The 22,252-nt window shown below is 46.6% G+C and overlaps 2 long non-coding RNA genes across 3 annotated transcripts; both read left to right on the forward strand.

The window, feature by feature from the left end:
* The first annotated feature begins 7,469 nt into the window (after window positions 1–7,469).
* On the forward strand, window positions 7,470–16,685 carry LOC116534254. Of its 2 annotated transcripts, XR_004261646.1 has the most exons (5): window positions 7,470–10,953; window positions 11,651–11,832; window positions 14,445–14,544; window positions 15,283–15,480; window positions 16,585–16,685. It is a non-coding gene; the product is annotated as an uncharacterized LOC116534254 (long non-coding RNA). The 2 variants fall into 2 exon arrangements; XR_004261645.1 differs by having other exon boundaries at window positions 14,445–15,480.
* A 16-nt stretch (window positions 16,686–16,701) lies between these two features.
* Window positions 16,702–18,505, forward strand: LOC116534255. The gene is made up of 2 exons (XR_004261647.1): window positions 16,702–17,317; window positions 17,992–18,505. It is a non-coding gene; the product is annotated as an uncharacterized LOC116534255 (long non-coding RNA).
* Window positions 18,506–22,252: the final 3,747 nt, after the last annotated feature.

Here is a 22,252-nt window from a genome sequence, read left to right on the forward strand (position 1 = left end):
ACTCAGCATGGGTGACAGAGTGAGACTGTCTCAAAAAAAAAAAAAAATCAAAAAACAAAAAAATCCACCCCAAACCCCCGAAAGAAACAACTCAACTCCATAGCAAGAAAACAAATTACCTGATTAAAAAAATAGGCAAAGTACTTGAATAGATACCTCTCAAAAGAAGACATACAAATGACCAAGAGATATTTTTTAAAAATGCTCACTATCACTTATCATGAGAGAAATGCAAATTGAAATCACAATGGGTTATTACCTTACACCTGTTAGAATGACTGTGATAAAAAATACAAAAGATAAGTATTAGCTGAGATGTGGGGAAAAGGAAGCCCTTATACACTGTTGTGAGAATGCAAATTAGTATAATCATTATGGAAGAACATATGAAAGTTTCTCCACAAATTAAAAATAGGACTACCATATAATCCAGAAATCCCTCTTCTGGGTATATATCCAAAGGAAATGAAATCAGCATGTCAAAGAGACATCTGTATTTCCGTGTTCATTGCATTATTTACAATAGTTCATATATGAAACCTAAGTATCCATCAGCAGATGAATGGATAAAGAAAATATTGTATGCATATGTATGTGTGTGAGGGCAAACATTTGTGTGTGTGTATAGTCACACAGGCACTGAAATATATCTCAGCCTTAAAAAGGAAGGACATACTACAACATGGATCAAACTTGAGGTCATTATGCTAAGTGAAATAAGCCAGTCGCAAAAAGACAAATATTGTGTGATTCTACTTATGTAAAGTACCTAGCCTAGTCCAATTCATAGAGACAGAAAACAGAATGCTAAAGGGCTGAAGAAAGGAGGGTATAAGGAGTTATATTTTAATGGGTATGCTGTTTTAGTTTTAGCTATGCAGGATTAATAAATTTTGGAGATGTTGTGTGTTGCATAATTGCTATAGTAGTAATACTGCATTGCATACTTGAAATTTACTAAGAAGGGAGATATTGAATGTTCTCACCACACACACACAAAAGTAACTATGTGAGGTGATGACTATGTTAATTAGTTTCATTGTGACAGTCATGTCACAATGTATACATGTACCAAAACACCACATTATATACTTTAAATATATACAATTTGTATTTGTCAATTATTCATCGATAAAGCTGGAAAAATGCTCATAAAGCTTCCCCTCTCCCACAAAAATTAAACCTAGGCAAGTTTATCCCCTCATGGAATTTTCATTCTAGTTTGTATTTGCTGACACGTATGTGGAGTTAACAACACCAGCCAATCATTTAATCTGTGACCTTTCGTGCCCGTACTTTCCTGAAATAGCCCCCAACAATTACACGGCCTCATATAACAAGAGGAGCCCTGAACAGACAGGGGGTTAGACTGGGTTTGAGATCCTGTTCCTCATTTACTAGTCAAGTGACCTTGGGCATATCGTTTAAGCTCCATGTTTGGCCTATTCCCTTCTCACAGTGTGCCGGGACCACATCAATCAGTGATGGACTCTGTGGTCCCTCCCAACTCAAAATAGAGGATAATAACATCCACCTGAACCACAGCAGTGGATGTTGACATGCCTTTCACCTGGCATTGGGAAAAAAAGGTCAGACTCTTTTTGCTTTATTATAAAAAGAAGGAAATAGGCTCATAAAAATAATTTGATATAGTTTATTCTGTTTTACCAAATGCCAGTGTTTCCATTATCTGTTGCTGTGTAACAAACCACCCCAAAACTTGGCAACTTAGAGCAACAGTGTCTTATTTCTCATGATTTCTGTGTGTTGACTGGGCTGGACAGGGTAGGTTTTCTGCTGCCGGATTTCTGTTAGGGCTTGGATGGCCAGAATAGTTTCCTCACTCCCATGTCTTGCATCTCTGCTGGGATAAGTGGACCAGCTGGGGGCTAGCATCAAGCAGGGTAACTGAACTTTTAATAGGAGGGCTCTCAGCTTTAAGAGCTCCACAAGAGGCTAAGCCCCAACATGTAAGTGCTTATCAAAACTCCGATGGCACCATGCTTGCTAATGTCACATTTACCGAAGGAAGGAAGTCACATATCTACCATAGCCAATGTGGGCCAGAACCATATGAGAGTATAAATACTGGGAAGCGTGTCCACTGGGAGTCTCTGGGGTGACAGACTACAGTGGCCAGCCAGAAGGCTGATGTGAGGAGCGCTTCGTAAAGCAATGTGATTGTGTCCCTGTAGATCTGGGAGTCGGGATGCATTTCGCTGCGGCTATCTTACAAAAAAATTACTTTCAATTAGGAAACCTTAGTGTTCCCATAATCCGGTTTAACAAGGAATAATAAAACAAGAGGTCAAAGGAGTCTTTCTTGGCCATGAGTACAGGCTCTAAGAACTGGTCAAACACATCCCCCGCCCAGTTTCAGGGAGACACTGCCTCAGTAGTTCACCACTTTACCACTCTAAATGGGAGCCCTCCCAGCAGGGAGGCTGCACACAAAAGGGACACCACAAAACTCCTGTTGTGTTTCTTCTTCCCTATGTGTTATGAGTGGAGAAAGGCAGCATCATTGGGGTGAGACACGTTGGCCCTGGGACTTTGTGAAGGTGAGCACATTAGATGTTTAGGTCAATTGACTCTAGACACATACTCCAAAAAATAATTTTCAGCCATGGAGTCTAATGTTCTCTCTATTTTTATCTGCAGTGAAGAGATTTGGGTTTAATCACATCCTCAAGTTATTAACTCACCTTGTATTGTTTCATGTGTGTAGCTGTGTATACATGCATGCATGACGTATTCCCTGATTCTCACTTCCATGCCTCACTCCATAGGTGAACATTCTGCTGTACTTAATATATATCTTTTTATTCATATACATTCTTCAAACTGTGTATTATGCTTCTGTATGCATGCATGTTTAATTTTCATATATGGCATAATCAATTGCTAAAGTTATGCTAAAGTTAAATTGATAAAGCTATCAATTTAACTTTTTTTTAACCTTTCCCTTTCCAAATGTGGATTTTAGGCCCATCTGTATCACTCTGTGTTCTCTTAGTTTGCTGCTTCATGGTGTGCTCCCTGCCAATGCTGTTCTCCATTCTACCATGTTACCTGACCATTCTCCCACTGCAGAGGCTCCCCTCCCTACCCCACAAGGGTCACTGCTAGGAACATCCTCAGCAGACCTTGAGAGAATTCCTCTAGGCTCAGTGAGCAGGAGCAGAATGGGTGTGCAAGGGATGTGGGTCACAGATGTGAACATTTGTAGTGCCAGAGAGCTTTTCTGACTGGATGCCCTGGTCTCTGCCCTCAACAGCAGTGCTAAAAGGCAGACCCTCTCTTCCCAGCCCAGCCCTGGCATTAACCACAAGAGAATGAAGATGCAGACCTCGCTTGCAAGGATCCTGTGACATTATTCCACCTTGAACCCCTGACCTCTGTGGACTTGGGTTTTCTGGCTTCACCCCTGGCAGTCTGACCAAGCCCTGGCAGCCCCAGTCCACATCCACCTGCCTTGGCATCCTATCCCCATCCACCGTGCCCTCTATGCATATGGCCAACAGACCTGTGTCAGGGCGAATGCGTCAGAGCAACTGGGAGCTGGGAGCTACTCAGAGAGGAACTCAATGAAGATGAGATCATTTGACCTCCCCCATAATTCCCCAACAAATCTCAGCGTTAAGCCCTGTACTAACTCCAGAGACAGCGTACTTACTGGTAATTAACTGCTTTGCTTACCATTCACAGTGGCTCTGAAAAGCCCAACTTTTGGGTGTAGATATGGAGTAAACAATGTTACTGTGGTGAAATGATACAGTAATGGCCTGGAGGTCATGCAACCTAGAGAACCTAGACCAGGACCCTGTTCTAGATACTTTATTTCACAGGTAAAGGCACTGAGGCCCAGAAAAATGATCTTCCTTGCTGTGCAGTGAGAGGCCAAGCTGGTGCCAGAGCCCAGGAGCCCCACTACTCCAGCCCATCCTTCTTTCCTATCCCTGTCCCAGTTTCCTTCCCACTAGTTGATGCTGCAGGGACCCCCAACTCCACAGACAAGCCCAAACTTTGCCCCAAGATGTTGAATTTCTTCCTTTCCCAGACTGGTCTTGTGAAACATTCAGAAACAGGAAATTGGCTTTATTGACTTTCGTTCCCTTCCCAATTCAGTTCCGTAAACAGTAAACTGAAACAAGAATAAATAAAATAAATAGGGAAGAGAAGACAATAATAATCAGAACTATTTATTGACTTTGAAAAGGCAGTAATGGAATAAGGAAGTAAGATCCCTTAGGAATTCTGCTGGCCAGGCACAGTGTCTGCTCACACCTGCAATCCCAGTACTTTGGGGTACAGAGTCCAGCACATTGCTTGAATGAAGTTCAAGACCAACCTGGGCAACAGGGAAAAACTCCGTTTCTACAAAAAAAAAAAAAAAAAAAAAAAAAAGAAAAAAAAAATAGCCCCAGTTACTCCGGAGGCTGAGGTGGGAGGATCACCTGAGCCTGGGAGGTCAACTGAGATCAGGAGTGAACTGAGATCACATGGCTGCACCTCCAGCCAGGGTGACACAGGGACACTCTGTCTCAAAAAAAAAAAAAAAAAAAAAAAAAAGAAAGAAAGAAAAGCAAAAGAATTCTATCAGTGGGTGTTTTCCCCTACGTTCTAGATGGAGAAGCAGAATCGAAGAGGCACTCAGGAAATGACTGGAGAAATATGACCAATGATATAGCAAATATATCTATGATTACTCACAGGAGTCACTAAAACACCTTTTACTCCTTTGTAAATGCCTCTTCCCTGTAGCTCAAAGCAACAGTCCCTAATGGTGTATGTCTTTGTTCTTGCATTAAATGTATCTTGAGAATAATAACAGCAGAGTTTCAGATATACTAAATAACATTTATGCAACACTATAAAGCTTACAAAGTTGAGCATAGGAATTCATGCTTGAAAAAAATCTTAGTTCTGGACAAGTGATTAGTCAGGTGGGAGGACAGGATTTGGAAATGAGGGAGTGAGTGTTGGTCATAAATGAACAAACATCTCATGGGGCACATGTTTGAGGTCCTGCTGTTGGAGAAAAGCTGCCACTCCACACTGCAATGCTCTTGAATGCATCAGAACCTTCCTTTGCAAATCAGAACAGGCATGGAGGGAAGGGTTGTTCAGAATTTGGAGCTGATTTGATCATCTAACGAACAGGAGAACTGTTAGAAAGAACGGGTACTTTTTTGTTACCCTAACTTGCATCACGCACTGGTTTTGTGAATGGGCTCAAAGAACTCCTTGAAGGGAACATGACGTGAATCTCAGTGGAGGCTGTTTAGTCCTGTTCCAGGGCTGTGCCAACAGCCCAGTGCCAGCGAAAACTGTCCCTGTCCCCACAAGTCCAGCACTTGGCATGTGCCACCTGACCCTCTGCCTTGAGTTCAGAAAAGATTGTTTTTTGAATTCACATACTGTAAAATCCACCTGTTTAAACTGTATAATTCAGTGGTTTTAGTACATTAACAGAATTATGTGACTATCATCATTATCTAATTCCAGAACATTTTTATCACCACACACACACAAAACCTCACACCCATTGGCAATCACTCTTAATTCCCTCCCTTCTGCCCTGGGGCACTGACAACCACTCATCTTTTTGTGTCTATAGATTTTCCTATTCTGGACATTTCTCACACATGGAGTCATGCAATATGCTGTCTTGTGTGCGTGGCTTCTTTCATTTAACTTCTTACAGTTCATCCATGTTGCAGCCTATATCAGTACTTCACTCTTTTCTACAACTGAGTAATAGTCCATTGTATGCATACAGCACCTTTTGTTTACCTTTTCATCTGTTGATTCTTTCAGAAGGATCTTGGTACTAGTCTGAGCTGAACTTGAAACCCATAGATGAATTTTTTCCATCTTCTAACATGGCAAAAATTAGAGTTTTAGGAAGACTACTGTGGTGGGCTAATGAAGGCCAGATCTGTGGTGAGGCAGAGATGGAGAATGATGAAATTTGGAGCCTCATTTTGTTACATAGAAGATAAGTCAAGGTCACCTAAGGAATCTTTGTGCAAGAAGCAAATTCATTCTCTCTCTCTCTCTTTCTCTCTCTGACTGTCTTCAGTTCTGACCATAAAGCCATAAAGCCACAGGCTTTAAAGAGTGGCTATCCTAGGGGTGAGGGCCCAGTGGTGGTTTAAACCTTGTCTCATATTTCTCCTGGCAGCTCTGTTGAAAATCAGTGAACCACACTCCTTCCTGGAATATGCATCACTGATAATTGCCTCTTGCACAATTATCTGCCAAACCCCGTTGCTAATGAAATGAATGATTTAGTTACCCTTGTTAGTAATGGCCCACACTGCACAAAGACCCATTATTGCATCCATGAGGCTGGCAGGAGTGCCGGCCAAGGCACCTGTGAGCGATTCTTACAATTAGCTCTCTTCCCAGCCTGATTGGAGAGGAGAAGGCTGCCAGCGGCCACAGGGATGCAGCCTGTCCCCTGTACGGTCCCCACGATGCATCAAGAGCTGGGAGCATCTAGGGGCAAAATAAGAAATGAGGCCAGGACTGAGCTCTCTGTTTGCCAATTTTGACCTGCAAAGCCTGGGGCTGCTTCTCCCTACCACAGGGGAAGGACAGCCTGAAGGACTGTGGGGACATGCACCATGTCAGGTTTCCTTGGGTCCAGGGAGCAGCTAGGCTGACTGGCAGACAAGGTACCTCAATGCATGTTGAGATATCCTGTTAATAAAACACCTCTCCCCATCACACCATTGCACAGCTCCTCCTCCTTCCTTAACTCCGCTACCAAAGAGAATGACTTTCCTTTGCTGGTAATACTGGGTTTTTGCTCTCCTCACTCTTTTCTCTCCAGTAGTGGCTGTACAGTACTGCTCATTTGTTTCCTGTTAGACCTGATCTTCCTCTAGTGCTCATTGCTGCTGCTTTTCAAGGAAAGGGAGAACACAGGCAAGAAAAGTAGACAGAAATGGGCATGAGTGGGGCAAGTAGAATTGATCAAAGTAAACAGAGACATAAATAGAGAAGTCATTTGAAGGACATTGTGTTAACATACACAGGAATGTGTACACATACACACACTTGCACATATACATTTTATTTTCATCGTGTCTTCTGGAAGATGACATTCAGGAATAAGTTCTTCAGTTTGGGAAATAGCTGCCCAGAGCTGTGGCTGAGAAATGTGTTTCAGCTTAAAGAGACTAGACTGACATGGGGTCAAGGGACTCTTGCGAAATTAGCAGAAGCAAGTGTGCACTGACTGTGCACAGAGGCAGGTATTAGAGGCTGTGTCATAGGGTGGGTGACCTGTGCATTGACCTGGCTTCACTCCTTTCCCTGGTTGTGACTCTGCATAAACCATTTAATCCACGGCAATAGTTAGATGCTTGAAAAGTGCTTTAATACATACATATTTATTTATGTTGACAACCTCTGCATGGCACTCAGTAAATATTTCTAGGCTACTTACAATAATAATGAAACAGAAAGATAAACTAAATTATGTCAGAAGAACATAATGTGTAAAATATATAATAAAATTAAAGATGAGATTAGCCCCTGAAAATCTCTCTATCATGACCTGAAAGCCTACTAATTTGGTCCTGAGAGGTATGGCCCTTCCTAGTTTTAACAGTGAGAAATATATCGCCCTGGGTCCTGATGGAGAGAACCTATGGAGGATAAGGCCCCCTCCAGTGGAGAAAGAAAAGACCCCATTATGACTGCTACATCCCTTGCTGACGATGGCCGGGGAGGCCAGCACTCCTGCCAGTGTATACTAAAGTATTGCTGTCCAAATTATCCAGCTTCATCTTTGCCATCTATCGCAGTCATGTTCAATGTCTTATAACAAGCAATGATGCTCTTCTGGTTCAATAAAATCTTACACAAGCTCAGAGAAAAGGGTGGGTGGGTCATTGCTTCAGGGGGAGAGGGGCTGATCATTTTCTTAGGGCCTCTTTCCCCACGCAGAGACTGGTGAGGCCTGATGAGTCACCTTTGCTCTGAATCCCAAGCGTCTGAAAACCCCTTGTCCAATCTAGGCAAAAGGATGGACATCAGAAAGGAAAGAGGGAGGGAGGGAGGGAAGGAGGGAAGCAATAGAAGAATGAAAGGAGAGAGGAAAGAATGTTGGTTTTTATTGCAGCTTGCACAGGATTCTTGTGGGAGCCAGTAGGGAAACTGTAATTTTGAATCGGATAAATTGGGGCTACCTCTTCTTGTTCATCAAGACCACTCTTAGCTCTTTTCATCCCAATAAAACAAACCATGATCCACCAAGAGACTGAGGAGATAGTACGGTGCCCTTCTAAGTGTCTGGGCTCCAAACCAAACTGCCTGGGTTTGAATCCTGGCCCTGCTACTTATTTGCTGTGTGATACTGGACAAGCAATTTAACCTCTCTGTGCCAGTTTTCTCATCTGCAGAAATGGGTGCTGACAGTACCTACCTCATGGGATCATCGTGAAGAGAAAATGTGTTAGTATATGTATGGCATTTAGAATAGTGTTCAGCGCACAGTAAGGGAATAAATGTCAGCCGTCGTTAGCTGTGGGTATATAAAGACACTATTTCCGCAATGTCAGTTTTTGCCCACACAGTTTCCAGTCCTCTGCTCTCAGGTGGGACAGGTTGGCTCTCAGGGCCTCAGGATGGCTCAGCTCACCTGGCAGTGGGGGCAGGTGGCTGAGGACTTTCCCCACCGACTGCAGCTGAGGTTCTATGGGCATGGTGGGTTGAGCAGGGGGAGGAATGAGGTTAGGAGTCCTTTCATTGTTTTGCTCGGGCAGAAGGACTCTACGGTAGCATGCAGCCATGATCTTATTTTACAGCTGCAGGATGTGGGTAGATAAACTTCTCCCTAATCCATATGATCTATAAGCCCAAAGGTTGTTTAATAGGGGGTGGTCGCAGGGGGTCCATGGCCTCCTCCTTTACAGTGGCTATGTGATATGGCTGAGCTCTGAGAAAGAGCACTTGGCTATGATGCAGCTGGCCTAAAATTCATAGCCCCATTCTGTTGATCTGATCTACTTCTGGGGGATAAGGTGGCACCACAGCGTCTCAGGTGCTATATAGGAGACTTCCCAAGAGTTTCCCATATCAATTTTAAGGTGCTGTCTACACATGAGGGGACAGTTTTATGAAGACACAGGGGAGAGTTACCAGCAGAGTGATGGCCAAAGCTTTGAGCTAGAAGGTTTTTATCTTCCTGACACATCACCCTGGGGTTTTCCTGATGTTTCCATCCATCTGTTAAGTGCAGTGTGAGGTCATGTCCTGCAGGGAGTTTGCCATTTACTCTGGAATACCAAACTTACAGGCCACACTCTAGGTACAGACAGCGCTAGTCCTGTGGGCAGTTGGGAAGAGGAGTGGGGGGCTTTGTGGCCGAGGAGGGGCTTCGGGTCAGCAAGGTTGATGGTTGGGTTTGAACAGTCAGTGGAGAAGGAATCGCGGACAGACCAAAGAAGTGGACATGGGCATGTGCATGCCAGAGAGGGCAGGGAGAAGGGATTCATGGAGGTGGCAAGAGCAGCACATTGATCTCTGCTTCTGCCAGAAGGTCAGAGGGGCTCGAGGGGATGGCCTAGCCAGAGTACGGGCAGCCTTGAAGCCCCAGTGGAATAATTTCAACTTGATTTATGGAAAATGACATATGACAATGTAGGAGGGCTTGTCTTCTAACTGAAACCAGCTGGGAATCTTTCCCAATAGAGTCCAGGACAGGGCAAAATGAGGGCCTTTGGCATCATGTGCAAATGTGCATGCATGTAACGAGTGTGTGTGGCCTGCCATGCTTCTGAAGGTACCTTTACCTCTTCTAGTTCTTCGAAGCGCTTAACCCTCTTATCTGTGAGCATGGACAATGTGGGGCTTACACAGACATGGTTCTTTATGAGCCTTCACAAGACCACAGTGTGCCATCTTGTCAGAAGAAGAAAGTGGGGCACTCTATTCTAAAGAGCCTGGTTCTGGGAGCTGCCCTTGAATCACTGTGGAGCAAGACTCGGGGTGTGGGCTGCCGGGCCTCTTCCTTCAGGGATCTGGCTTCCAAAGTTGGTTCTTTTCCTGCATCTCATAAAGAGGGAAAGGGTGTGCCTAAGAGAGGTTATTTGGGTGAACGGCCATTGTAATCGCTTCTCATCCGGCACAGGTGGATAGAGGCAGGATGGGGGAAGAGGGCTGCCTGTATCTGGGATTTCCAATTCCCCATACTCCTCAGCCTATTAGTGAGGGGGAGCTAGAGGAGGGGTGTGGACTTAGCATATTAAGAAAGAGAAGCACTTACTCCTTAACAGTGGGAACGAAGGATGGCAGAGGAAGTTTGAACTCTGAGACAAGAGGAGTGGCCTACCCTGGTGGAGACAGGAGAGGCACATGTCCTCCACATGCCTGTCCAAGTGTCCGATAGGGTGGTCCCTGCTCTGAAGGATGAGTGTGAGCCGCAGGCCGTGGGGATGCTCTGAGGATGTGGGTGTCTGCCTAGTGCTGGGTGCTGCCAATCTCTGTTTCTCCCCACCCCTCTCTGGAGGTGCTACCATCGTCCTTTGCCCTCTGCGTGCTCTCCTCCCACCCCTGCTGCCTCTTGTTCTCTTTCTCCCTTGGGCCATGAAAGTGTCAGGGAGCCCAGCCACGGCCTGGACGGCAGCCTCAGCTCCCAGTTGTCAACAATTGTGTGTGTGTGTATGTGTGTGTGCGTGTGTGTGTGTGTGCATGTGTGCATGCATACGTGTGAGTGCCTGTGTGTATGTGTGGGTGTGTAGGGGCTGGGGCTGGGGTCAACAAAGGATCAGAGCCCAGCAGTAGAGAGTTTCTGGGAGGGTGGCGTTGCCCATGAGTCGTGCCCTGCACCCTGGAGCCCAGAGGACTCTTCGCTCAAACCCACCACCAGCTGACAACACCGGAGCAGCCAGAGCCACTTCGTTCGCTGCCCAGAGGAGCCTGGGAGAAGCCAGAGGTGTAAGTCAAGCTGTGGAGGACTGGGTGTGGCTGAGCCCATGAGAAGTGGGAGGAGCCAGGGATGCTTAGGAGGGCGGGCACTGTAAAGCCGAAAGGGGAGACCTTTGTGCCTCTCTGCCCCTCGGTCCCCCTCTTGCTGCCAAGTAGCCACATCCGTGTCTCTTGTACCCTGCAATCTGGAGGCCACTGCCAGGGGCTGGAAATCCCAAGTAGACCAGCAAAAGGTGTGACGATTGGCGCGAAGTGATGGCCAATGGAGGCTCCCCAAAGTGCATGGTAGGTGGTGGTGCAGTGTCCCAGTGCAGGAGTGCTGGGGCAACATAGCTGGGGGTCAGATGGGAGAGACTGAGGAACTTCAGCTTGGAGACTCTCAGTCAACGGTTTGTCGGGGAGAGAAAGGGGAAGCAGACAAGGTGGTGGTTTGGACAAGACCCAAATCTGGCTTCTACTTATAGGTGCTCACAAGGGCCAGTGCCCTGGAAAAGCCCTGGAATAAATACCCCTGGCCCTTAAAAAACAGAAGCAGGAGAGAATGCCATCCAGTGGGAGCTTCCATCCGTTTACTCAGCCAGCCTGTGTTAGACTTTTTGGGCACAAGAGCTGGATTGACAAGGCCTTGGGAGCTCCTGTGGGGGAGGATTAGGGGCGCATGGGCAGTGTGGCCGGCCCGCTGGTCACTTCTCCTCTGCTTGTCTAGGCTCGAGGATGGATTCCTGGCTCCTGGTGCACTGCCACTCCATGCCACCCACCTCCTAGTTTTCTGTCTTCTCCTGGTGGCATCAGGCCTTGCTTCGTGTCCCACCAGGAGTTTCTGGGGCTGGGACAGTCCTGGCTGTCTACAACCTGGGCCTGGTCGATCTCTCAGGGTACGTCTGGGAGGTAAGGCTGGTGGACGGGGGTCCCTGAGAGTTCTAAGATCTTTTTTGGAGGGGTGACCGAGGGATGAATAGAATGATAATATTCGTACATAGCAGATTGAAAAGCCTCCTCGATGGGGTCACATGCAGGAGCTGGGATTCTGTGCCGTCTTTGGCTGCTCAATCCCTGTTACAAACTCCCACTTTCCATTTCCTTACATGAAAAAGTGCAGGTCAGCGGCAAGCCAGAGTGGAATTCCTTATCCCTCCCACCTGGTATGGGCCATCTCCTGTTTCTACCTGAGCTCTGTTAACCTCTGCCTGGTTTTCTGATCCCCAAATCTGGTTTTTCTTCCAGACGTTGCAAAAAGTCATTCAGCAGGTGTACATCAAGTATATGCTTCATGCCAGGTTGTGCTGTGGCCTGCAGAATCACTGCTAGATCAGGACTTCTTGTCCTTCAGAGGCTCACGGTCTAGAGGGGAGACAGGTGTGGGCATTGCGTGTTGAGTGGGCAACAGAAAGGATGCATCATACACCAGGGGCAGGCAGGATGGGGCAGCAAGCCGGTCTCTGGGCCAGGGGTAAGGGTGTCAGGACAAGCTTTTCAGAGAAGGTGGTAATGATCATCACAGATGTTTTCCCATGCTGATTACAGGGCAAGCATTGGTGTAGGCACTTTAGGAGGATAGGCTCATCTGATCCTCATGACAGCACTGTTTGAGGCACAGAAGGGTTAAATAACTTAGCAGGTGGCAAGGCACAGAGGCAGGGTGCAAACCAGCCACCCTGGCCGCACAGCTTGCAGCCTCCTCCTCCATCTCTCTCACCTGTTGGTGAGCTAGCAGGGAAGAGACGGAAGAAGCAGGTCCACACGGCCACACCTCTTCCAACTCCTCTTCCTCTCTTCCTTTCTAATGGCTCAGCCACAGTGTATCCTCCACCCTACTGACACAATAAACTACGCCAAGAACAGGCAGGATGGTGCCACTGCTTGCTAGGAGCCTCTGATGCTTCCCATCCCGCAGAGGCTGAGGCTAAACTCCCCTCCTGGGCACACGAAGCCCTCCGGAGTCCTCTCTGGCCCTGCCTTCCTCTCTGCCTTGTCTCCCTCTACACGCTTTCAGCAGCCCTGCACACCACCCTAGTCCCGCACAGGCCTGCTCACCAGCCTGTACAGCCATGCTCAGCAAGTCTTCAGGCCTGGGCACATCGCTGATTCTCTCCCAGAACTGCTCTTGTCCCCCAGTCTCCTGACAAATTCTTGCACATCCTTTGGATTCAGGTCGGTTGTCGCTTCACAGGATGCCTTCCCTGACTCCTCTAGGGCCAGGTTGTTTCCTTGTTTAGCTGTTCCCACCTCTTGGTGCAGTCCTGGTTCTCTGAGGTGGGCTGGAGCCGCTCCAGCTGCAGGTGAGCACCGGGTGTGCATCTCCCTGCAACTTCACGTTCAGTGACTTTGTGTGAAGCAACTTGAAGCCCCTCCACCATGGTGGGAATATTTACACCATAGGAATTGGCAAACCCTGCAGACAGCTCCTCTGCCTTAGGAGCCTGTTAAGGATATACTGACCCCCGCTGACTGTGGTCTTTCTCCGGCTGTGTCACCACTTTCATATGTGTCTTTCTCCCCTCCCACATGGCAAGTGATTCAAAGGCAGGACCCATGTCTTATTTGTTTAAAGACAGACCCAGCATAACATCTGACAGCACGTGAGGGATACCAATAACTCATGAGGCCTAAGGCATGCCGTAGAGAATTTGTCACTTAATTACGGCAACCAGGCACTCTCCTGCCACCCCATCCCTCGCGAGCTCTGCCATGCCCACGGTCAGCTTCTTGCTCAGAAGCCTCCGCATGTCCTTTTGCATATATGGCCAGAATGCCAAGTCCCCCAAGGTCTGCATCTGCTTGGTTTTATCAATGTGATCCAGTGCTCAGAACAGTGCCCAGCATGGTGCTTAGTCCCATTCAACACATTATTGTCAAAGAAATCAACAAGCGATAAAATTCAAGCACCTTACAATAGCGTTCAAGACCCTTTATTCACAATTCTCATGTCTCTCCAATTCTGTGGCCCCTTCTCCTTTGGTCAGTGCTTCCACACCAGTCCTGCTAATCCCCTAGCTAGACCCCCAGGTCCAGGTACCACATACTCTTGTCCTGGCATGAAACTGACACTCCCTCCCCTCTGTCTGCCCAAAGCCTCCTTATTCTTTGTTCCAACTCCTGCAACACCTGCTTTTTTCTACTCTTCCTCTAGTGCCAACCTGTAAGGTTAGGATTTTTTTCTACATTGTCAGCCAGGTTTGGAGCTCCTTGGGGCAGGACTGACGTGTGGACCGCCTTGGTGTCTTCGGCACCTATCTTAGGCTTGCAGGCATAGTAGGCTCCCAGGGTGGGTTTGTAGTCTATATTTGCCCACATTAAAAAATTAGAGACTAGAAAGATGTATGCACGTTGGTGCCTCTGATCTGGCCACCGCATGGAGTTTCTTTTATTAGCAGATGTTGACCAAGTGTCAGCAAAGGTTGCACTGGGTGGTGGTGTTCAGGAGTCCGAGCCTGCCGGGGCTCACCATGGCGGGAGCAAGCTTTCTGACTTGGTCTTTTCCTCTTTCCTTTTCCTCCCAGGTCATGGCCACCCTGCTCCTGGCTAACTGCAGCTACTTCCGTCAGCCAGTGGACTACGGCTGGAGCGAGTGTGGAATGAGGGTATGGCAGGGAGCAGAAGGTAAGCAGAAGGTTAGGAGGGAGAACTTCATAACAATCTGAGGTCAAGGAGGTGTCGCCTGAGCCTTTCGATGAGAGGCAGGGGACTGGCTGGTTATGTGCAGGCTTTGGAGTCGGATGACCTCGGACCTTGGGTTGGATCTCAGCTCTGTCATTTCCTTGCTGTGTGATTGTGGGTGGCACACCTAACTTTTCTGGGACTCAATTCTCTTACCTACAAAATTGAGATGATAATACCTATTTTCTAAAGGGAAATGATTGAAAGAAGATGGAATCAGATAGTATATGATAGATCATATATGAAAGTGTTTAGCACGGGGCAGCACACATTGAGTGGTAGCTAAGTGGTAGCTTCATCACTGTTAGCTGTTCTCCGTTTCCCCTGGAAGCAGAAAAAAAAACCTTCCTTGTAACAAAAGACTCTAGCTGAGGCTTGTCACCAGGTAGCTGAGGCTTGTCACCAGGTGATATGTATGTTGAGTCACTGGATGTTGGTGATGGGCTGAAGTCCTGTGACTCAAAGTATGATCCTGGGGCTGACAGCATCAGCATCATCTGGGAGCTTGTGGGAAATGCAGAATCTCATGTTCCACTCCATGCACACCGATTAAGAATCTGCTTTTCAATGAACAAAATGCCCACATGCTCATTAGATCACAAGGTTCTGGGCTGGGGCACATTGGGAGAGTCCTTCTGTGGTCACTCCAGTAGCTTCTCCCCTTCTTTCCTGTGCTAACAGGCATCTACCTGCAGACAGGTAGGACTGTGTAATCAGCGGTGCATAGAACAGTGAGGATTCGAGGCTGAACCCAGACGAGCAAGGACGAGCTGTGGCACCAGCAGGACTGCAGTCTGATGAACTTCCCCTTTCTGCCCAGCAGATGGCGAGCGTGTGCTGCTGGTGCCGCTTTCTGAAGGCTGTTGAATTGCATGACAGGTGAGATCTGGGACCCACGGGCTCCTGTGTATCTGTCAGCCAAATCTGGGGTGGTGTCTGACTCACCCAGCAAGAATGCTCTCTGGATTTGCCCCGGCTGCTGTGCCAGAGATTAATTTCAGAGTAAAGCCTTGGTCCAGTACCTGGCGGGGGAAGGATGCTCAGCCACTGAGGTAATGTCCCCCTCTGCCGGCTCCCATGCTCCCTGCTCCCTATCCACAGAAGCAGAAGTAGGCATTTGCCACCTTACTATCCAGGTTCCAGGTAAGATCAAAATGGAAAGTTAAACAAATTTTAAAACTGACATGATATAGCAAGGATCATCAGACAGAAAAAGCCATCCTTCCATGTTACTGAGAAGAGGCCTTGCTGGTGAGGCCAGGGGCCTTGTGGAATTAAGCAGGGTGAGACAAGAACATAATGTTGGTGTGGCTGGTGATGAAGAGAGGGGCTCTTTCTACTCAGTCTCTTGCCAAAATGGTCTGAGCAGAGAACACATGGGAATGTGTTGTGTGGGTGTCTGGATCTTGGGCTGAGCATTCAACATCTGAATTCTTACCCCAGCGCCCTGGGGGACAAGGAGCAGCCACTGGGAAGAACCCAGTCTCTGAAGCCAGACTGTTCCGATCCCAGTTAGACCACCTATTAGCTGCGTGCCTTTGGTCAAGTTGCTTAACCTTTCTGTGCCTCAGTATTTTTTGTTTTTGTTTTTTTCTGTAAAATGGAAGTAACAGGAGTATGAACTGCATACAATTATGTGGTGTTTAAGTGATTATTTTATACGCATAAAGTAGAATCATGTTCTCTTCCCTCCTCTGCCCACCACACATCCCTGCCCAGCATCTGGACCTCCTGAAGCTTTCACACTATGAGACCTTAGATCCCGATTGGGAGGGTTTGAATTTCAAAAGCCTCAATTAAAGGACATAGTAGGTCAAAAATTGGTGTTCGATTGCTGTTATTTACCTTTCGTTTCAGTCTCTCCTTCAGTAAAAAAGGTAGAATCACCGTGTCCCGCTCTAAGGGATAACTGAGGCCCCAGGAGAAGGGTCTGGAGAAAGGAGACCTCCAGAGTTGATGTCATCATCTCTTCCTCCTCTCCAGGTGTTCTTTACTTTATGAATGAAGGCAAAGCAGCCCACCTTTCTGCAACTCTACCATCATGGCGCCATGCCCTGTGATGGTTGGTCTGGAGTCGAATATGCAGCAGGCGGCCAGGTAAATGATGCGTGCCGTGGACAGCCCTGCCCCAGGCCCTTGTAAAGGCAGGTCTGCTGGGCTGAGTCCCAGCTCAGGAGACCTGCGTCCCTGGAATATCATGTTTGGTCTCTAACTTTTCCCTTTTCTGAGGCCATGAGACCAGGCCTCTGCTCCCATTTGTTCCTGTGGCTTCTCAGAGCTCCTGGGCTACCTGTCTCTGGGATGGAGAGGTGGCTGCTGGGAGATGCACATAGCCACCATCCCAGAGAGTACAAAGGGAGTAGAAACGCTCTCATTTAGCACCTCGATAACTCCATCCCTCCATCATCACGACCTCAGAGGGCTCATGGTGGACCTCTGCAGGATAGGGTCTTTCGAAGGATTTTCTCTATAGAGATCGCAGAGGTGCTCCCTGCAGCTTGGAGGATCGAAACATCAAAGAGAACTCCCAAATCACAGTTAAGCCCAGTCACACTTATTTTCCTTTTTCTCCCCACCCCACTCTGCAGACTTCTTCATAGGAATGCTTAATTCTTTGGTCCATGTCTTCATGTACGTGTATTATGGACTGGCCAGGCTGTGGCTTCCTATGTGGCCCTACCTCTGGTGGAAACGATGTCTTACCACACTACAGCTGGTAAGGAAACCCTATTGGGTCCAGGGTCCTCGGCTGAGCCCTTGGTTCTACTCTTGGCCTGCCATTCTATACCAGTGACTTGGCATCTGCCCACAAACAAGCCCTCTCATCCTTAGATCTTCCTTAGCTTCCCAACTTGCAAGGGCCTCCGTAGTCGTCCCATCAGATCCTGGAACCAACCCTAATTCACTGGGACAGTGTGGGACTTTGAACAAGTGGCTTCCATGCTCAGGCCTCAATGTCATCATCTATAAAATGAAGGCCTTGGCCAGATGACCTCTAAGCATTAATATCCTGTGATCACCAATTGCACCCTCCAAGTGCCTGGATGCCTTGCAGTTTTGGGAGCACCACTGCCCCCCAGATGGTAATGACAGCCTCAAGTGTCCCCTATGGGGCTCTGAATAGACTGAGTTTATCATCAAGGCCACCATGACATAGCTGGATAGGGAAATTGGGGCAACCAGGACCAGGAGAAGTGTCAAGAAGGTTCTTGGGACCATGGTGTGGGAAAAACTGCGCTTTGACAGGCTTCATTGCTTCTCCTCTTCCTGTGCTGTGGCAGGCCCGCCCTCAGCCTTAACACAGAGGGACCCAAGAGAGCACATGCTCCTTTCTGTCCACTGCTTCTGACTGCTCTCCCTTTCTTTCCTCTCACGCTTTCTTTTGCCCAGGGTCAGTTTGTGGCCACTGCTGCCTCCTCTTTCTACAGTCTCCTCATCGAGTACCCCTTCTCTGATGAGTTCAACATGTCTGTGCTCCTGTAAGCCCTCAGCCTCCTCATTCTGTTCCTCAGCTTCTACCACAAGACGTGCCTGAGGGGCAAGCAAGAGAGGCTGAACTAGGAGTAGGACCCAGGGACTGAAGCCAGCACAGCGTCCCTACAGAGAATTGGGCGGAAGGTAGCATGGCTTCCAGCTTACTGGTGCTGAGCAGATTTCTCTGGGTCTCCATTGTATCCTCTGAAGGAAGAAGGAGGATTGCCTTCTGTCCAGACCTCAGGATCAAAGAAATATATCCAACTTCCTGTGGTCACTTCCGTTAGAGCACTTCTTATGTGGCTTTGTAGCTTTGTGTGCATCTCCTTCCTCTATTAGACCTAAGCCCCTCTCGGGAGGGACTCTCTTATTCTCAATGTTCCCCATACCTGGTACAGCATCTCAATAAATGTGTGTTTGGATCCTTGGATCCCATGACTGCAGTCATAACCTTGGTGAAGAACAGGGCTGGGAGTATGAAAGAGGTCAAGGTTAGTTTGATCTCTAACCTTATAGTGGGAAACTGATGGAGAATATTCAAGAGTGGGTGTGGGTCTATTTGATTTCAGGTGTGGCTGTGTAAATAGTTAGCCATGCATATATTTTTGTGTGTTCACAACTGCTTGTATGTGTATTCATAGAGTCATGTGATTCTGTGTATGTGCATGGGGAGAGGGAGAAGGCCATCTGCACATGTCTGCATACCTGTTTTCAAATATACATGCATGTTTCCATTTGGGATCCTCTCCATTTGTGTTGTTTGCTTGTCTCTTCTGTAAGTCTTTGAAAGTGCCACATTGGCAAATAAAAGCCACTGGGGTCAATAATTCTCCCGCCCCGATGGGAGACGTGGAAGCTCACTGTGAAATCTCTGAATACATGTTCCACTAAGAGCTTCTAAAAATAAATGAAAAAAAAAGAAGAAATGGGGCATAGTCATCTTCACAGAGAGAGAAACTAAGGACCAGCAAAGGGGAATATGTGACTGAGATATTATGGCGGAAGCAAATATTGGCTCAGCTGGTTAAACCCGGAATAGAATGGGTTTCTTGAAAGCAGTTTGCCTAGGAGCTGTCTCTATGCTTTCAGTATGTTTTTTCTCCTCTACAATTGCTCTTCAGCTGTTTCTGATTCCTAGGTAAGTTCTTATTTGGCTATGCCTCAACAGTCAAGAAAATTAAAGAATTGTTGAAAGTTATGCAGTGCTATTTGGGGACTGTTTCTCCATCTGGCCTTTTAGTTAATCAACCCAAGGCCAGGCAAGGCTACATCCTGTGGACAGAATACTCCGAGAAAATTCTCCCTAAATTACGCAGGATGTGAGCACATTCCACACACTTTTCCATGCACTGGTTGAGTGCCTTTGGGTGGGGGGTGGGGAGGTGCTTATTTTAAGGCAAACTTTTATATATTTTTAAACACACAGGAGGAAGGTTTGTTCATTTGCTCAGCAGCCAGGATAAGAGAAAAATTAGTCATGCCACAGTTTAGCACTGATATTTGCCCAGTTCTTTGTGGCTGCCTCTGTCTGATAAAGCACCGCAAAGGGAAATGATATGTCCCAGGTCACGTCTGAATGGAATGAGGCTTTGGCTGGGGAGAGCCTGTGCTAGGCAGTGTCCCAGAGAGATTCTGGGGGAAAGTCTTAATGGACCGAAGGCCCTTCATTTCTCTATCCTGTACTACTATGTAACTACTCCATCTCTAATATAGGAGTGTTTGTAAGTATTATTCATCAGTGTAGGTTGATTGTATGAATATGATAAACCAAAGTTGTTTATATTTAGCAAAACGTACCAAAATTCCTAACTAATACTGTAGACATTCATCTCTATAAACTGTTTAAGATAATGACAACCAAGGGTGCTGGTAGATATTTAAATATATAACACAGCAGGGCTAGGCTACTGCCCACAGACAGGGTGGCCCAGAGTACTGGATGGGAAGGTCCCAGAGACAGAAGTAGGGGCAACCCTCCCGCCCCGTGTCTCCCATGAGGGTCCCACAACTGATAGGTTTGGCTTCTGGCTATCACCTGATAAATCAGAGTAAATCTAATTGAGAGATAGAAACCAGCTCCCAATGGTCTTCACTGTCCTCTTCCAGCTCAAAATTCTGTGGGGACTGCTGCTGCCCACCCACCCCCGTACACACACTCTGTTGTCCACTCAGCTGACACATGTTCCCAAGAGCTGCTGCAGCCTGACCAGCCTTCTTGGAGCCAGGAATCAGGAGAAAAGATGACTTCATTTGCTCCTTTCTTACCCTTTATTTCTCTTTTTCTTGCAATTCTCCTTACACTTGGAGGAATGTCTTTCTAAAGAAGCAAGTGGCTGCTTTTTGTAGTTGGTCCCTGAGTACCCTTGAGGCAAATGTTGGTTACAAAGGAAATGGGGAGCTTTAATGGGGCTTTTGAAATTCAAACCCTCCCAAACAGGATCTAAGACTTCCCGGTGTGAAAACTTCAGGTGGTCTGCTAGATGCTGGGCAGGAATGTGTGGTGGGAAAAGCAGCCAATAGAACACTGAGAAATAAAAGACCCTGATTTCAGAAACCTTGTATTTTAGTGGGGGTAGGCCATACAAAGGCTCCTGAATAAAATTAGGGGAGAGTGACTTAAACCAGCCATGCTTAAGAGCCATTATTAAGTTAGAGACACACTCATGGGGGAGGCAATAATTTGTATTGTTTGCGTGTCTCTTCTGTAAGTCTCTGAAAGTGCCACATTGGCAAATAAAAGCCACTGGGATCAAGAATCCTCCTGGGGAAGGAATGCTGGGCAGTTCACATCATTTTTTTAGTGTGTTTTTCATGTATAGAATTAGGATAGAGGTGCATTTGCCTCTAATAAATATACTTTGGTAGAATAACAACAGTCACTACAAACGCTTCTTGAAAAATATTTAATGAATTAGCAATGCAATGTTAAATAAAAATGTAGGAAAATCTTTATTTTGAAAAGAATTATATATAAAATATAAACACAGAAATGTTTACTAGATGGTGAAATTATGGATTTTTTTGTATTTTCCTTTTTTACAATACCTATTTTTTTAATCATAAAAATTTAATAGAATGTGATGAATCCAGGATTGTTATTCTTTTTTTCTGAGGATTATTGAAGTATTTATTTTATCTGCTAATCAGGTCTTCATTATTGACATGAATGCATACTTGACCTTACTGTTGACCTCTCATGCATTCAACATAGAAATATTGGGGGTTGCTGCCTTCTAGGCACTGAGCTGGGTCCTGGGGGTCCAGACACAAAGATCTGACTTGATTTTCATTGTCAGAACCATGTAAATGCCTGCAAAGTAAAGCCTTTAACCACATCCACTGCTCTAGGGAAAGTAAAACAGCCAGTCTGCTCAGAGGGTGGGAGTGAAAGGGGATTTTGTGCAAAAATGCAAAAAAAAAAAAAAAAAGAAAGAAAGAAAGAAAAGTGAAAATGAGGGCTGGTTGCCAGTCTGCCTGAATCAAGTCTTCCTGTGGCAACCTCATTCTTTGGCTTGACGTGAACTCCCAGAACATCAGAAGCATTGCAGCCAAGTGTAAGTCTAAAACCCCTTCTTAAAAGCCAATGAAAAGTTACACATTATGCACATCTAAGAACTAGACTTTGCACAGACCATGGACTTATTCCATGTTTAATAAGGAGGTTTCTTGGTGTAAGAATCTAAGGGATATTAAAGGAAAAAAAAATCAATGCTATGCGTTAAAGCAAGTTAAGGATGACTTTATTAAAGACTACTGTGAAAGGTATGGGGACCGCTGCACAGGGGTCTGGCTGCTGGGGAAGAGACTGGGCTCAATTCTGAGTACAGCATAGGCAAGTGGAAATACCTAGCCAAGGAACACGGTGGGGGGCAGTCAATGGAAAATTACTAAGGGGAACATCGGGGTAAGGGGCATTCTGGCTAAACTGACCTCACAGGACTCTTGCTGAAGGTAGGCCAGGGTGCACAGACATCACCAGGGACATTTGAACCGAGTGCCCCCATTTTTTAAGTATTATTTTGCATGTTCTCTTCTCTCTCCTTTCCCTTAGTTCCCTGTTTCCTATCTAGCCCTTTAGAAATGCAAATATAACCTTTCACCTCCCCCTCACCAGACATTCCCTGCAGGGCAAGTTCTTCCTACTCTGTCCTCCAACATAGGTCTCTCCTCCAGAGCT

This window comes from Sapajus apella, unplaced genomic scaffold (genome assembly GCF_009761245.1).
Source record: "Sapajus apella isolate SASKATOON/1434 unplaced genomic scaffold, GSC_monkey_1.0 scaffold86, whole genome shotgun sequence".
In the NCBI taxonomy this organism is placed as follows: domain Eukaryota; kingdom Metazoa; phylum Chordata; class Mammalia; order Primates; family Cebidae; genus Sapajus; species Sapajus apella.